Below are 18,743 nucleotides of genomic sequence, written 5' to 3' on the forward strand. Positions count from 1 at the left end.
TGGTGAAACTGTGGTGGCTGTTGGTAAAACAGTTGTGGTTGTTGATGCAGCTGTCGTGGTTGTTGGTGTAGCTGTTCTGGTTGATGGAGCAGCTGTAGTGGATGTTGGTGCAGCTGTTGTGGTTGTTTGTGCAGCTGTATTGGATGTTGGTGCAGCTGTAGTGGCTGTTGGTGCAGTATTTGTGGTTGTTGGTGCTTGTGTTGTGGTTGTTGGTGCTTGTGTTGTGGTTGTTGGTGCAGCTGTCGTGGTTGTTGGTGCAGCTGTCGTGGTTGATGGTGCAGCTGTCGTGGTTGTTGGTCCATTTGTCGTGGTTGTTGGTGCAGCTGTCGTGGTTGTTGGTGCAGCTGTCGTGGTTGTTGGTGCTTGTGTTGTGGTTGTTGGTGCAGCTGTCGTAAATGCTGGTTCAGCTTTAGTGGATGTTGGTGCAGCTGTCGTGCTTGTTGGTGCAACTGTTGTGGTTGTTTTTGCAGCTGTAGTAGTTGTTGGCGCAACTGTTGTGGTTGTTGGTGCTTGTGTTGTGGTTGTTGGTGCAGCTGTCGTGGTTGTTGGTGCAACTGCTGTGGACGTTGGCGCTTGTTTTGTGGTTGAAGGTGCTTGTGTTGTGGTTGTTGGTGCAGCTGTTGTGGTTGTTGGTGCAACTGCTGTGGTAGTTGGTGAAGCTGCCATGGTTGTTGGTGAAGATGTTGTGGTAGTTGGTGCAGCTGTAGTGGATGTTGGTGCAGCTGTAGTGGATGTTGATGTAGCTGTAGTGGATGTTGGTGCAGCTGTTGTGGTTGTTGTTGCAGCTGTCGTGGTTGTTGAAGCTTGGGTTGTGGTTGTTGGTGCTTGTGTTGTGGTTGTTGGTGCAGCTGTTGTGGTTGTTGGTGCAACTGCTGTGGTAGTTGGTGCAGATGTCGTGGTAGTTGGTGCAGCTGTAGTGGATGTTGGTGTAGTTGTCGTGGTTGTTGGTGCAACAGTCATAGTTGTTGGTGCAGATGTTGTGGTAGTTGGCGCAGCTGTAGTGGATGATGGTGCAGCAGCTGTAGTGGATGTTGGTGTAGCTGTCGTGGTTGTTGGTGCAACTGTTGTGGTTGTTGGTGCAACAGTCTTGGTTGCTGGTGCAGCTGCTGTGGTTGTTGGTGCAGCTGTTGTGGTTGATGGAGCAGCTGTAGTGGATGTTGGTGCAGTTGTAGTGGTTGTTGGTGCAGCTGTCGTGAATGTTTGTGCAGCTGTAGTGGATGTTGGTGCAGCTGTAGTGGATGTTGGTGCAGCTGGAGAGGAAGTTGGTGCAGCTGTAGAGGAAGTTGGTGCAGCTGTTGTGGTAGATGGTGCAGCTGTCATGGTTGAAGGTGCAATAGTCATGGTTGTTGGTGCAGATGTCGTAATTGCTGGTTCAGCTGTAGTGGATGTTGGTGCAGCTGTTGTGGTTTTTGGTGCAGTTGTCGTGCTTGTTGGTTCAGCGGTACTGGATGTTGGTGCAGCTGTTGTGGTTGTTTGTGCAGCTGTCATGGTTGTTGGTGCTTGAGTTGTGGTTGTTGGTGCAACTGTTGTGGTTATTGGTGCTTGTGTTGTGGTTGTTGGTGCTTGTGTTGTGGTTGTTGGTGCAGCAGTCATGGTTGTTGGTGCAGCTGCCGTGGTTGTTTTTGCAGCTGTCATGGTTGAAGGTGCAATAGTCATGGTTGTTAGTGCAGCTGTCGTAATTGCTGGTTCAGCTGTAGTGGATGTTGGTGCAGCTGTTGTGGTTGTTGGTGCAGTTGTCGTGCTTGTTGGTTCAGCGGTAGTGGATGTTGGTGCAGCTGTCGTGGTTGTTGGTGCAGCTGTCGTGGTTGTTGGTGCTTGAGTTGTGTTTGTTGTTGCAACTGTTGTGGTTATTGGTGCTTGTGTTGTGGTTATTGGTTCTTGTGTTGTGGTTGTTGGTGCTTGTGTTGTGGTTGTTGGTGCTTGTGTTGTGGTTGTTGGTGCAACTGCTGTGGTAGTTGGTGCAGCTGTCGTGGTTGTTGGTGCAACAGTCATGGTTGTTGGGGCAGATGTTGTGGTAGTTGGTGCAGCTGTAGTGGATGTTGGTGTAAATGTAGTAGTTGTTGGTACAACTGTTGTGGTTGTTGGTCTAGTAGTCGTGGTTGTTGGTGCAGCCGTTGTGGTTATTGGTGCTTGTGTTGTGGTTGTTGGGGCTTGTGTTTTGGTTGTTGGTGCAGCTCTTGTGGTTGTTGGTGCAACTGCTGTGGTAGTTGGTGCAGCTGTCGAGGTTGTTGTTGCAGATGTCGTGGTAGTTGGTGCAGCTGTAGTGGATGTTGGTGTAGCTGTAGTGGATGTTGGTGCAGCTGTTGTTGGTGCAGCTGTCGTGGTTGTTGGTACAACTGTCGTAGTTGTTGGTGTTTGTGTTGTGTTTTTTAGTGCAGCTGTCGTGGTTGTAAGTGAAGCAGTTGTGGTTGTTGGTGCAGGTGTAGTGGATGTTGGTGCAGCTGTCGTGGTTGTTGGTGCAGCAGTTGTGGTTGTTGGGGCTTGTGTTGTAGATGTTGTTGCAGGTGTAGTGGTTGTTGGTGCAACTGTTGTGGATGTTGGTGCAACTGTTGTGGTTGTTGGTGCAGTAGTTGTGGTTGTTGGTGCAGCAGTCGTGATTGCTGGTGCAGCTGTAGTGGTTGTTGGTGCAGTAGTCGTGGTTCTTGGTTCAACTGTCATAGTTGTTGGTGCTTGTGTTGTGGTTTTTAGTGCAGCTGTTGTGGTTGTTAGTGAAACAGTTGTGGTTGTTGGTGCAGCTGTCGTGGTTGTTGGTGCAGCTGTCGTGGTTGTTGGTGCAGGTGTAGTGGATGTTGGTGCAGCTGTCGTGGTTGTTGGTGCAGCTGTCACGGTTGTTGGTGCAGCTGTCGTGGTTGTTGGTGCAGCTGTTGTGGTTGTTTGTGCAGCTGTCGTGGTTGTTGGTGCAGCTGTCACGGTTGTTGGTGCAGCTGTCACGGTTGTTGGTGCAGCTGTCACGGTTGTTGGTGCAGCTGTCGCGGTAGTTGGGGCAGCTGTCGTGGTTGTTGGTGCAGCTGTTGTGGTTGTTGGTGCAGCTGTTGTGAGTGTTGGTGCTTGTGTTGTAGTAGTTGGTGCAGCTGTTGTGGTTGTTGGTGCTTGTGTTGTTGATGTTGGTGCAGCTGTTGTGGTTGTTGGTGTTGTTGGTGCTTGTGTTGTGGTTGTTTGTGCACCTGTATTGGTTGTTGATGCAACCGCTGTGGTTTTTGGTGCAGCTGTCATGGTTGTTGGTGATTGTGTTGTGGTTGTTGGTGCAGCTGTAGGTGTTGATGTTGCAACTGTTGTGGTAGTTGGTGCAGCTGTGGTGGTTGTTTTTGAACCTTTTGTGGTTGTTGGTGCCAGTATTGTCGTTGTTGGTGCAGCTGGCGTGGTTGTTGGTGCTTGTGTTGTTGGTTCTTGTGTTGTGGATGTTGCAGACTGGGTTATAGGTGGGGCTGTAGGTGATATAGGTAGGGTTGTTGATGTAGTTGACGTTGCTGTACCTTCATGTAAACTCATAGTTGGTGTATTAGGTAAATTAATTGTTGTTGGCTGAATTGTTGTAAGTTGGCTTGTAGTTATGAGCTGTGTTGAGGTCATAGTGGTAGGTGGGGTTGTAGATGATATAGTTGGAGTTGTTGATGATGCAGTTGTAGTTGTTGCGGGGACTGTGGTAGGTGAGGTAAATGTACTTTGCGCTAAACTCATAGTTGCTGTATTAAATAAATAACAGAAATCCAGCATTATATGTAAAAATATAGTGTGAATGACAACAAAGAAATATACAAATCCAGAAATGGGCTGACCTGATAACAGAAACACTGTCATCAATATTGCTCCTCCATGCATCTTCATAATCTTCTAAAACACATAAGATAAGAAAATCTAATACCAATGGTATCTTAAGATAACACTCTTCAAAAATGTCATGCTCCATTTACTTTAACATATTTTTCCTAGGACAACACACTCAGGATTTTTATAACTTATTGTTGGCTCTTTATTCAAAATGTTAAATGTCACTCTGGGGAAAAACATATTTTCTAAATGAATAACTGTAATCATTAAAGGTGCTGTAGCATGTAAAACTGTTTTTATGTAGACATAGATGATTAATAAGAATTGTGTAGATGGTAATAACGTATCTGTCAGGCTCAAGAAAACAGAGAAGATCCCAATGCAGTAAACAGAAGGTTTTATTTAAATAATAATGTGGGTAAACAGACAATAGCGCGTCTGGGCATAAAGCCACACCAGGGCAGACGGCTGAGGCGGGGAGCACACACAAGCACCGGGGAGGAGAGCCACACACGTTCGGGCTCCGGCCAGACAGCGAACGGTGGGAGAACTATATGTGGGGGCCAACCACAAAAGGCCAGATGACAGTCTGACTACAGGCACTCGAGGCGGAAGGAAGAGGAGATCCTGCGGCGGACAGAGAGAGAGTTAGTGGTGCTGAAGGGAGAAGCCTTGCAGCTTCAGGGCAGAAGGACCCTCCTGCTGGACAGCGGTTATGCCGTGGCGAGTGTGCGCTGCTGTAAGCACAAGAGAGTGGTGCTGAAGGTAGAAGCCGGGCAGCACATGTGCTGTAGGACCCTCCTGCTGGACAGCGGATATGCCGCGGCGAGTGTGCGCTGCTGTAAGCACAAAGGCAGTCAATAAAACAGACAGGCAGTAAAGCAGGCAGAGGGAGAGCCGTTTCAGAGAGCCGTCGAGTAATCAAAATCCACAGCAAAAACTCCCGGATAGCAGAGAGCACAAACTGGGATAGGGGAGATTAAATCAAAAAACTGGAAACAGAGACAGGACAGAACTGGTAACTAGCAGAGCTAGTAATTTGGCGAGTACACACAAAGTGACAGACAAGTCTATAGACAAAGAGACAGGCGAGTATATCGACAAACGGACTTGCAAAGACACACTAGACACACAGGGATTAAATACACAGATCAGACGAGAGGATAACAAGCAACAGGTGAGGAAGACGAGAGGAGGCAATCACACTGAACAGGAACACCTGTGAGGGAAGCACACGTGAACCTGTAAAACACATACAAACACAAGATAACCACAGTACCAACAAGACAAAACCATAAATATATTTATATATATAAACATATATAAATATATAAAAATATATATATGCATGAAAACAGAACACTAGACTTAACAAGACATAAAAACAAAGACTGGAAAATGCAAGGGAGCGGGGAAAAATAACACACAATGACAAGAGAATACAAGGGAGCAGGGAAAAGTCACAAGACACGGGGGAAAAACGTGGTCTGATGTGACAATACCAAAACCACGTTCTCCCACAAAAAATATTGTACTGTCAGGACCCTGCCATACACAACTAGATATAATTACCAAACCAGACTATGGCAGAGTCCTCACAGTATCATGAGCCTCAAACACGATTGTTTCCTTCTTCTTATGTAAACCTTGTGCATGCAAAAGAAAACAGACCAATCTCAACATAACACCAACTGTGTTATGTTACCTTCTATGTAGATTTCAGCGAACAATATAACATTATTTCTATGCATTCTTTTGCACCTTTAAGTAAAACACAAAATACTTAAATCTGTTGCATAAGGGTGCAACACAACTGACTTTGAAACTGTAGTTATGATAGCTGGGTAAAAGAGTTTTTCAATGCAGTGAATTCTGATCACCTGTTTTTATAGCAAAACAGCTTTACAGAAAGTAATTTTCTTTAAAGACAGGCAACTGTGGTAAGAACAGAGCTCAATGAGATAAATATGTTTAGGTAATGGAAACCTTGCAACCAACCAGACTCATTTGTGGCTTCCCTGATATCAAGTACAACAATGTTGTAGTTGCACTGGGGAAGTATGTAATGTATAAAGCATACATTTTCTAATTTCGTACATACTAATATATAAAATACAATTAGTTGACTTTATTTAAAAAAAAAAAACAGATTACCTTATCATTTCTAAGTAAAGAAGGGTATTATTTTTAGTTGGAGTTCACTTGAGCTGATGAGCACTATTTATAGTGCATTCGAAAAAATATTCAGATCACCTTTCACTTTTTATAATTTAGTATGCAGCATAACCATATTACAGTGGTTAAAATAAAACATGTTCTCATTAATCTTAACTCAGTACCCCATAATGACAAAGCGAAATCAGAATTTTAGAAATGTCTCAGATAAAATATCACTGAAATATCACATTTTCATATGTATTCAGAACCTTTACTCTGTACTTATTTAAAACACCTTTGTCTTTTATAGATAGTTGTCTGTGCGCCTTTTTTAGTTATGTCCAATCAGTTTAATTTACCATAGGTGAACTCCAAGTGCAAAAGATGTAAAAACATCTCAGTAATGATGGGAGGCATCAGAGCTAAATTTTAAAGATCCCATATTGTCAAAATTGAGGTCTAGGGGCCATATAAATAACATATACATTTCAAAACAGTCATTTAAGAGTCAAATGCATACAGCCTGCTTGAAGTAGCAGTGAGTTAAAATGGTTCGTTTGTACTTCCGCAAAGTTGCACATTTTAAATAAATTGAATTGAATTAAATGTCACCAAAACACAGTCACCGCCTAAAGTCTCCACCCCACTCTGTCCACCGTCCAGCGCCCCACCCCCTTTTTGCCAAACAAACCTTTAAGGAATATTTTACCATATTAGAAAATGCTTTTCAATCGATGGATGTCAGGAAACTTAATAATTGCACAGGCTTCTGAAAAACGTTTAAAAAACATCAAATCCACAACCCGTAGGTAAACACATTTTAAGTAGGGCTGCATGATAAATTGCACTCAAATTTAAACTTACTTTTAAGTTTCATTATGGAGCCAGCTAAAACTGAAACTATATATTGTAAGCAGTTATGCAACATTAACGTGAAGCTAATGTGTTGCTAACTAGATGTTTACGTGTTGTTTTGTAACTTTAAATGCTTTGGTAGTCATATCTAGATAGAATATCTGTTGGAAATTAGAGGTTGTTTGTTTTCTTAAGTTACAGACACCGGCCCTTAGAGAGCGGAAATGCTGCACAGGTGCTGGTAATGAGCATACCAGTTTTGACTCTGAGATTGGCCCATGGTATTGGAAATTAATTGGAATGGCATTGGAAAGCCATATGTAAGAGCTGTATAAATGTCGGACTTTGTAAACCCTTTTAAATATTTAAACCATATGTGAATAAACAAAATATAAAACGTGAGCGTCAAGATATGGACATTGTTAAAGGATAATTCCGGTATTTAACACTTTGAGTCTCATTTCTGGTTTGTTTTGGATGAACTACAGTGATGGACACAGAAATTTTGACAATGGGTCGTGTCTTGAGTTTTTGACTTGTTTAGAAGCGTATCTTAACTGCTTCAGAATGGAAGTCAATGACCATGCACAAACATGTCATTAAAACAACACTTAACGTTCATTTTCAAAACTGTACTACTCACCGAGTAGTTTGTGGTGTTCGTTGATGATTAAAAACAAATATATTGGCGCAATGTATGATTTCAATCCGTGTTATTTGCTATAGTGGAACTATTTTTTCAGATACCTCACAACCGCGTATATACTTCCGCTGTATATTTGAGTCAGAAGCGTTAGCACACTCGGCATGCCTGTCACGCGTCCTGCGAGAACAGCATTAGTGAAACAAAACACAAGAGCACTTTTAATAAGGTAGCCTTACATTTTTCTAACAAACAAACACTCCCGTATCAGAAATTAACAGCACAGTAATTACTGACAACGTAAAGGGTAGGCTATTTAAATAAAACAACGAAAATAAATGAACGAAGTTCAACAAACTAATAAAACGGTAGCATACTTTCCAAATTAAGTTTATTTATAACACTTACATCATCCAATATGTTTTTTCATCAGCAGAACAATAAAGAAGATATTTGCAGAAACCCCAGTGCTCCGTCATGCAAGTCAACCGATCCGCACACTTTAAGAGCTAAAGCATATATATCCAATACAACAGTAATCCCCCATAACTCCGTGTGACATATTGACGTCTTGTGAAGCAAATCAATCAGTTTTTGCAAGAAACTGGACGTTAGTTACAACACTATTAGCGTGAATACCAAAGCAGGAAGCGCGCTTTCCGTTCGAGGCGATCTCTTCTTCTACTGGTGGCGTGGCTGTTGGCTATGGATGTTGGTCTCTCTGCGCCACCTACAGAGCGGGAGCGTGAAGCGCACTTCCTGCTTGGCAAAAGCTCTGCATTAACGCTGTGAAATATTACTATATATATGAGAATCTCAAAACTGAAAATCGAATGTCAACCCACGGAACAAATATTCAAATATTCTGGTCCAGCCCTACAAATATGGGAAAAATTTCTTCTGAGAGAAACCGAGCGAAAAAACTACAACCACATGTAAACATACCCTTTTTTGTTTCCCGGCGGCGGAGTGATATATCAGCGGGCAATGAGTCTTACAAGAGAGATCAATGGAATTTTACAAAATGCCAAATAAAACACGACAGAAACTGTATTTCGCTTCACAACTTGTTTTTAAACAACAACGAACACCACGCACCACTCGGTGAGTAGTACAGTTTTGAAAATGAACGTTAAGTGTTGTTTTAATGACATGTTTGTGCATGGCCATTGACTTCCATTCTGAAGCAGTCAAGAGACGCTTCTAAACAAGTCAAAAACTCAAGACACGACCCATTGTCAAAATTTCTGTGTCCATCACTGTAGTTCATCCAAAACAAACCAGAAATGAGACCCAAAGTGTTAAATACCGGAATTATCCTTTAACCATGGGCCCCAGTTTATAAGCTTCTTCTACACATCCTCATGCCCGTGGCGTCATTTTTTGACGAACTGGGGACTTCAATACTATTACGTCCGTTGCATTCTCTTTCCTATTTTCTTACCATTTTCGCGTCGGTTTAGGGTTAGATTACGCATATTAAACAGTGTACGCGAAATTAAACAGTTTAAACAGTTGTCACCTGGCGTTGGGGTTAGACACAGTTGTCACCTGGCGTTGGGGTTAGAGTTAGGTTTGGGTAGGGATGTCATTATGTAAATCTAACCCTAAACCGACGCGAAAATTGTAAGAAAATAGGAAAGAGAATGCAACGGACGTAATAGTATTGAAGTCCCCAGTTCGTCAAAAAATGACGCGAAAGGTATACCCTCCGCGTAACATATTGACGCATGGTCAAGTGCGTCAAATATTGACGCCACGGGCATGAGGATGGGTTGGCTTCTTTAGCTTCTTTGGGAGACCCTTTTCACTATACCCAAATTGTATTGTACCCTCAACTGTATTATTGTAATTTATTGAAGTGGTATGTTGTGTGAAAAAAAATAAAGCAATAGTTATTGGTGCACGAGTCAAGCAGCATTTGCCCACAACCTCTGTGAGTGACTGATTGTCAGACACTGCAACGGTAAGGTTAAAATCTCTTAGTTTCTGTACACTAAATGTTAGCTTAGTAAACCAACAGACACAAGAGACTAACACTTAATGTACTTCCATGGGTAACATTATTTCAACTGCGTATTTTACTCATAAATCAACAGGCTTATCAGAAGAGAGGCTCATTAATATACCTTATTACAGGCCAAAACGACATGTTCTTAGCAAAGCTCTTGAAAGAGGAGCTGTACAAATATATAGAGATATATTTCTAAGGACATCATAACCTAAAAAAAAAAAAAAAAAAAAAAATTGGAAAGAAATATGGGACCTTTGTTGTGGTTGTAATGGGTCTAAATACTTATGTAAATGAGCTATTTTAATATGTTTACAGTCATTTCTAAAATTCTGTTTTCATTTTGTGATTATGAAATGTAGATGAAAATAATGAATATAAACAATTGTAGTGTCAGACTGCAAATGTCAGGGTGATGGACGGAAGAAACCAAATGCAGACGATGTTGGGAGGTGAACAGAAAACACTTTAATTTTTACTAACAAAACAAGAGCCCACATGGGGGGCAAAACAGGAAACAACAAACTCTGACACTAAACACTTTGACATAAAACACTAAACCAGACTTAAACACTAAACAAGATTACACCTGACTACATGCAGGTAAAACAGACGAACGAGCACAGGACAAGAAACACAAGGGCTGAATCCGAAATCGCATACTTACTGTGTAGGTACTGAATTTCACTGGGACCTACTTAATGGGCGCTAAGGCAGTACGTACGTTCGCGTTAAGTATGGACAGCATTCGCCATGTTGACGTTATCATGTGACATGTGACGTAGTAGACTTGTTCGAGTTCATGCGAAACCACAAGAACCGACAGGAGATTGACATCACAATACCGCGAGAGCAACTCGAAATCAGACTTCTCCGTATGATTTCTGGAATCGCTCTCACGGTACTTTGATGTCATCCAGCTGTTGGTTCTTACAGCGGTGCATAAACTCGAACAAACCTAATAACAGACATGAAAACGTATGCGTGTGGTGTACTAACACCTGATTGCATCAGTAACTTGATCTGTAACAGTGTTACAGATATATTACACATTATTTTGTAGTGGACAAAATAAGTAAAACAAGCAGATTGTAATTTAATATCGATTGTCAGATGACAGCTGTGCTTGAATACAAACTAGACAATGCAGGCAATGTGATTATATACATTTTAGTGAAGCAATCTCTTGTATTTACTTAAAACAACAGGAAACATGAATAAAAAATGAATGAATAAAACCATCACAATAAATGAAAACGTACAGTATACAAGTGAATTCCATATGAAACAAAACTTTAATCAAATGTATTTTTCAAACAAACCATCACATATTTACTGTCATCTCAACACAGCTGTGATATTTCTCCAGCTTTATATTCATGAATCAGCTGAGCACTTTAATTGTGGTATCCTGGGCCTGTGCGTGAAGTCAGGGTGCTGAGGAACAGCCCTGTGTAACGTATCGAAATCACACGATTGGCTGGTCTCCGGTCGAATTGCTTTCCCGTGGCATCATGGGAAAGCTGGGATAGAAGTGTCCATCCGATGCACGCTTCAGAATCTGGGCGGACTCAGTAGGGCATCCGGGGATTTCTCGCCTACTGATTTGATGGATACTGAGGATTCGGACGTAATACTCTGTTCACGTGCTGTTTCCCCTACTACATTTTCAGTAAGTAGGCGGTTTCGGACAATACTTAAGTACACGTTCCTCTGAATCTCGCGAGAAATAGTCCAAAATCCCGCAAATTCTCGCCTACCCTTTTACATATACTGAGGTTTCGGACACACTATTCGTTCGCCTACTGCTTTTTGCCTACTATATAGTATGGCAGTATGCGGTTTCGGATTCAGCCATGGGCTTTAAATAAGGGAGTAAATCAAGAGTGGAACAGGTGCTAGGGATCAAACAATTAAACCAATGAGAATGACAAGGGAGCGGGGTAAAAGAGACGAGACAAGGAAAACACGTGGCCTGATATCAACACACCATGGCCACGTGTTCCCACACAGAACATGGTACTGTCAGAATCCTGTCAAAATAGAACTAGAGATTAAAACAAGACAAGATTCTGACAGAATCCTGACAGCAAAGTAACAAGAGGGTCTAAATACTTGAATGCACTGTATATTAATTTGTTGTCAATAAACTGAGTAAGGGGCTAATCACACCAAAAGCGCTTTAAACGCTTGGAAACGCAAGGCGCGACGCACTGCCTTTTAAAAAAAAAAGAGCAGTGCGAAGCGGCTTTTTATATTGCTAAGCAACCACCGAGTCAGCTGTCTTGTCAATCAAATATTGAAGCGTGAGCGCTCTTTTGCTGTTAACTGTCATATTAGCAACTATATGACAGTTAAAAGCAACTGTAAACTTCCCTCACCACAACGTAAGGCCCGCCTCTCCCCTCATTCGATTGAACAATATTTATTTATTTATTTATTTTATATTGTTAAACAGGAAAGGATTAAATCAATCGAGCCTCTATTATAGAGTCTTATTACTGGTTCAAGAATTTCATTTGTTGTAAGTGACCAAACAGGCAAACAATACGAGAGTGTGGACATAATGATGGCATGAAGAAATGTTTTCGAGACTGATAGAGACAAATATGGTCTAATTTTACTATAAACAAATAACTTTTGATTTAACTTTCTGATTAGAATTTGTACATGCTCACAATAAATGAGATGTGAGTCAAGAGAGACTCCCAGATATTTGTACGTGGATACAACTGAGAGCTTTTGATTAGAAAAGGTAATGAGATTGGCTATAGATAGCTTTCTTCTAGACAAATAAAAATACATACATTCTGTTTTCTTGATATTAAGTGTTAAATGGTTATCTTGCAGCCAGTTATGTAAATGCTGCAAATCTATGTTAAGTTTATGATTAATTGTGTCAATGTTTAAAATTAAGCACATGAGGAAGATCATTAACATACATAAGAAAAAGTAAAGGACCTAAAATGCTGCCCTGTGGAACTCCCATAGAACACGCTCATGGCTGTGGAAAGACTGGAATGACGTCGGGCACTTCTCCACTCTCAGCACTCCATCAAAAGCGCGTGCTGTGGCTGGCGGCAAAAACCACAAGGTGCTCGGCGCGCATAAACAGTGCGCAAACGCTCCCTTGAATATCATTCAAAAAAGGCGCCTGCAACTGCCATAAACGCTTTTGGTGTGATCTACCCCTAACACAGTCTCCCAAAGTCTTCCATTTATTTTGTATACATGCATTTTTCATTTCACATAGCTTGGCATTCATGCATAATTGTTTATAGTAGTGTGCTGCATAATGATATTATTGCACAAGATTTCATGACTGACTCTATACCAAATCACTGAATGAAAAACACACCAAACTGCATTTTTTTCATGCATTCTCATTATTGTGGAGAAAAATGCGACAGGTTAAACAGGATCCATGTAAAGCAAACTCTATAGGTCTAGAGATGGGGGTTTTGTATTACAATATTATAATACTTGTGACCCCCTCCATATATTATTGAACCAAAATAAATTTAAAAAGAACTACGCTTTCCATAATCATAAACAGTAAATATTACTAAAGTAAGCCAAATGCACTTGATCATTATTATTTCAATGTTAAATTCCATAATACTACATTGATCTTTGGGAAGTATATGGTCAATTTCTGACTACACAATGCATGTATAAAAATACAACCAAATAAATTTATAAAAGTATTACAAATTAAGACAACCATAAGGTTATCCTAACCTTAAAATGTTATTTACAAGAGTTTATTTTTTGAGAAATGTTAATTCTCTTTAAGGAAAAAATTATAACAAATTTGAAAAAAGTATAGGTCCAAATCTTCCCAAAACCTCTCCTACTCCATAGCACCAAGGATTGGGAAGTTCTAAAAGCATGCGCATATACAACAAAAAGCCACTGGAAAAGTACATCATCCAATCAACAATGAGTTAAATTTAATTACAGCATCTAACGGAGCAAACCAGAAATATATGTATTGATAAGCGATTGACATTGCTGACATCTTTACATTTAACATTCGCATTTTTCCTTGCAGAAGTAAATTTACAATTGATCACTTAATGCTGAATCTGCCTTTTATTTTTTTCACAGTTTAAGTAGCATTTTTAACTTGAATTATCATGAAGTATGAAAAGAAATAATGAAACATTAGCTTGTAAACTTACCTGTTCTCTGTGTTTAAGTCCCTTTTCTCAGATGCTGCGCAGGCTTTGCTGGGCAGGTTAAGTCCCAAAACTTTAAGTTATGCACTACTCACATTCAGCTTTATTTATCAGGTCTGTTTAGGAGTCATGTGACATGTCACCTATTTCATGCTTTGTGTTCAGAGGTCATGAAAAGCCCCAAAATTATTATTGGATCATCAGCTTGACAAGTGGTATGGTAACATACCAATGTTTGACTTGATGAACATGCAGTTTAGAAGGAACACACTTAACTTGATTGAATACCCTACACAATACAGCCTAATTTCATGCAAAGTAAAAACCAATAAATAAATCTGACTATGTTGATACCAAACTAAATACAGTGCACTGCGGGAATTCATTCATTTCTATTTCAGCTGACTGCGTTTATTGGAGATTATCAATTCCAGACACATGACCAGAGATCTCATATCTTATTGGTCAGGTAGTTTCCATCCAAACAATTAAAAACCTAAGGAAATAAACAAACAAACATTAGAGCATTTTCTAATCTTGTCATGCCCAAAATTAATTAATTATAGGGCTTTTACACAAACCACATACTCATAAGATATGATATAAAAGAAAATCCAGAGTCGTTGCATACGTTTATATGAAACTGTGATGTTAAATGAAATGGGTCGTGAACAACTATTCATGGGTCAGATTTTTTATGTGCATATACAATATAAATATAATGCAGAAAAATTCACTTGTAAAGGAATCAAGTTCATGCTGATCGTATTTCGACTTTTCTGTAGAAATGATTTGATTTTGAACCTTATCTGAGTCCTGTCATATACGCATGATCACACTTTACCCTGAAGCGTGTGATTTTGACAGCATATTCCTATATTAGCTGTGTTATCTTTTCAATATTTTATTGTCTTTCTGTGGTTTGACTTGTTAGACAAGTAGGTGCTCTATAGTTAGGCCAATGTAAAATCTTTTCCTTATATTATGTACTTACCTACATTACAATCATCTCTGTTCTAGAAAAGTCGGTGACGTAAATATTGACAGCCAGTTGGTATGGATTTAGTTTTTTATAAAAATTACACAATTAATTGAAATAAAAAAGATGTTGACATACAGACAAATAAAGATACCATTTTAATTCATTCATTAATACATTAATTTTAATACCAGGTCAGTACATCATCTCTATGAACGTAAATGCAGAATGTGAAACAGAACAATAATTATTCAAATAAAATATGGTGGTAGATCTAACAAATCTTTGGTACAAATTATTGTGAAAGTTTAAGACAAAACATTTATTGAATCTATTATCAAACCAATTTGTTTGTTTGTATGAACTGCTTAGTAACTGTACGTGTGATCCGATTGATGTTTCTCTCTATCTCTTTTTCCTCCCATCTGTTTACGGTACGTTTCTGTTTCTATATAAATGATTCTCAAAATATCTCTATAAGATAATGCAGCATAAGCTGATCGGTCTTGACAGGGACCTGAGGTTGTGTGTGGGAATGATCTGTAAACCTGTTTGAATACAGACATTGAGTGCGTTTACATGCACAGAATAAGCGGATAACTATAAAAAATCTGCTTATTGTAGAAAACTGTTTTCATGCCTTTACATGCACATCAATAAACCAGCTATGCAGACAACTGCGTTTACATGGGACTTGGAGATTTGTCAGGTTTCTCGCAGGTAGTGACATCAACGCCTACAAAACAATACGGCATATCTGTCTTAAGCTTTACTGTTTTATCTCTTCTCATGTCTGCAGAACCTGTTAATATATAATACATTAGCTTTTAGCTTTGCAGTTTCTCTGCCAACTGCTTTAGTCGAGCAGAAAATTTTATAATAAAGTGTTAAAGTGTTTACATTTCACGCGAAATTGGCATAATGAACCCACGTGTTATCTGTTTATTAAGCATATTAAAGACTGAACCATCCCTGCTAAAAAAAACAATAAAACCATTACAGAAAATTCTAATGGTTTTCATTAAAATACCAATAGGAACCATTAGCTTTTACCATTAAAACCACTATACTGTAGTGTGTTTTGGGCCATATTCCATTAGAACCAATACAATTCCCAATAAAACATTAGAATTTTCTGTAATGATTTAATTGTTTTTTTCAGCAGGGATGTCATTATTATCCCCATTATTAGGGTTAGGTAAATGCGAGTTCACCTCCTGTTGACATTGCGTCTTTTTCACAATCAAAAACAGATGTTTTTATTTTGAGTGGTTTGTGTAAGTTTGAAAATTTAGGAATGTATTTCTGCGTCACAACCCCCATTTGCCTATAAGGGAAATTTGCATTCAGCATTCCTGAGCTCACTGAGGTGATGATGGTATTTCATGACAGCAGAGTAAAAGTTCAATGTGCTCTTCAGCTGATGTTTAAACATGTGTTTAAGAAAAGGTTTTTTATTTTTTTTTAGGAAGTTCCCATTGAGATATAACAATATCTCTTCTACCAAAGAGTCTTGGTCAAGATAGGCAGCAGAAGACAAAAATGCAGGACATAATACAATACAAAATACAAAAACAACACTTTGAAAAATACAAAATATGTAATAATTCCACTCTATAATCTTATTAAACATGTACACTGTTCCATAAAAGTTTCTTACTGAATCAAGAGATGGTATGGATTTCTTATGTAGTACACCTTGTAGTTCATTTCATACATGTGGATTCAAGTTATTACTGTTAATACTGTTATTAAACCCTTTCACTTATAAATCTGCAAACTACTTTTGATTTATTTTTTAAATGTCAATGCTAGGGATGGAATGTTTCCGGTTAATTTGTATTAAATTTTCAGTGAGAACTTAATCTGGGGATTTTTGGAAATATTCCAAATTGGAATAGTAGTTTGGTCATAAGCAGTATGGATTTCCTGGTATGGAAATCTATCAGTGAAAAAACGCAACTCGACGAACCAGATTGTGAAATGGGCTTGTAAATTGATTGGGGAGCCTTTACTTACCCCTGTTTTACTGTATACCAGGCAGGTACAGCGAATTGGTGTTTCAAATTCAGGAGATTCATCACCCCCTGTATAATGAGTTTCAATTTCTCCCATCAAATTGACGGTTTAGAGTACCACATTGCACAACAAAGTCCCAGCTGTGATTAATCACATGAATAATTTTAAGGCATAATAAGGGTTTTTATTTTAGTTTTTATTTACTTTTTAATTGTTATTTTTTTATATATTGTATGCTGTAACTTTATGTTACTGTTCTTATGATGTCCTTTTAGTGTTGCTTTATTGTTGTTTTTTATTTGTCTGTTATATGTGTGAGGAACTGTGAACTTGCCACTGAAACCTAATTTACCTAAGGGTACAAAAAAATAAATAACTTGAACTTGAACTTGAGCAGCCATGCCTGCAAGGTTATACAAATGTTGAAGAATCCTGATACGTACTCTCATCAAGCCTAGATTTATTAGATCAAAAATTCTTCAGAAATCATTTAAAGCGACACCATGTAATTTGTCAACCTTCATAATAAATTTTCAAGACCCTTGTGATAGTACATCGACTTTAAATAGGTTGAATGACATGTCTACCATAGCCTGACGGGGTCTGTATCGCTTTTACTCGTACTTTAAAACTTAGGGTTTCGGGTAGTAACCAGAGCACAAAAAAAACTACAAAATTCGATTTGCTTTACGGCATACGTCACTTCCTCCACACATTTTTTTTACGTGAATTTTGCTGGAGGCTACTTAAGGAGTGTAGAGAGCATCTTCTACTATGTGACTCTGTGGCACCGTGTTAGTGTCACGGACCTATGACACGGGCAACCTGGGTTTGATTACCCTTTAAGGCAATTTTTTATATAAACTCACAATCTTGATTCATACATAAATGCGATCTTCTTTTTAAATGACGGCGATTATCTTGCATATAGTTCCCTGTATTCAGATGCTGCATTCACGTGTTCACGTATTTACCTTTCTTTTACTGTCTATGGTATTTACATTACAATCCAGGATGCTATAGCAGTCAAACTTGCTCAAACTCACACAGTGTAAAACCAAACCCTATTCATTCACTAATCCCTATTCATTCACCAATCAGATCTGAGCATTTCTCTCTTCCTCATTTGCTACGTTCCGCTGTCACTCGCGTGACGTATTACAAAGCGGCAGACCTAAACACATCGGTTTACTTGGATTTGGAGCGACAGTTTCCACACAAAAGAGAGGAAAAACAAGCGAAAAAACTAGGAAAATCCTGGTGGCGAGGGAGAGAGAGTCGATGCAACAATATTTGTTTCGAAAAAGGCAAGGAAATACTTCTGGTCGTTTCTCAATTGGAAGGCTGCAGCCTCCGGAGGTCAAATATGCAGGCTGCATAAGTCATCAAGCCTGGTTAATTAAGGTAAAATCCGGTTGGCCCTTTCCATAGATTCGGCTCTTTCGGCTCAAGCTCCGGGTCTACATTTTAGTGATGGCAGTCCGGCTCTTTTCATAGATTCGGCTCTTCTGGCTTGGCTCCCTTAGAAGAGCCGGCTCTTACGGTGCCACCCCTGCCTGCGTCTGAAGATTCGGCTTTGCTCGTTCGCTACAAAGAATCAGCTCTTAGAGCGGCTCGTTCGCGAACGACCCATCACTACGATAGGTAGTGTAGTCCATTAGTAAAGTGTCTTGTTCAGTGTGATTTTGTCCCTACGTGGGCTTTATTTTTCGGTGTACTTATTAAAGTGTTTTCTGTTTACCCCGACGCCGTCTGCAATTGGGTTCTTCCGTCTCTTGCTCCTGACAACTTTATTTCTGATAATAAGCTAAATAAACAACAAGTAGATTACCTTTTGTGGCGACGTGACATTTTGATCCTAAGTTTTTAACAGATTTAGACTAAACTAATCTGAATTCACTGGCAACTCGTGCCGAAAGGCGGATAGAAACCTAAAATTACCCAACTACACCACCCCGGAGGCAACAATACCAGGGAAATCGCCTTTTTATAGATCTTAGACATCAAGTACCTAGGTCAGGAAAATAATATAGAAGACGATAAACATGTAAAAGATAAATGTATATGGCACTTATCTCATTATATGCTCAATATGCCAATTATATATATATATAATGTTTAATAAATTAA

Source organism: Paramisgurnus dabryanus, chromosome 2 (assembly GCF_030506205.2).
Source record: "Paramisgurnus dabryanus chromosome 2, PD_genome_1.1, whole genome shotgun sequence".
Classification (NCBI taxonomy): domain Eukaryota; kingdom Metazoa; phylum Chordata; class Actinopteri; order Cypriniformes; family Cobitidae; genus Paramisgurnus; species Paramisgurnus dabryanus.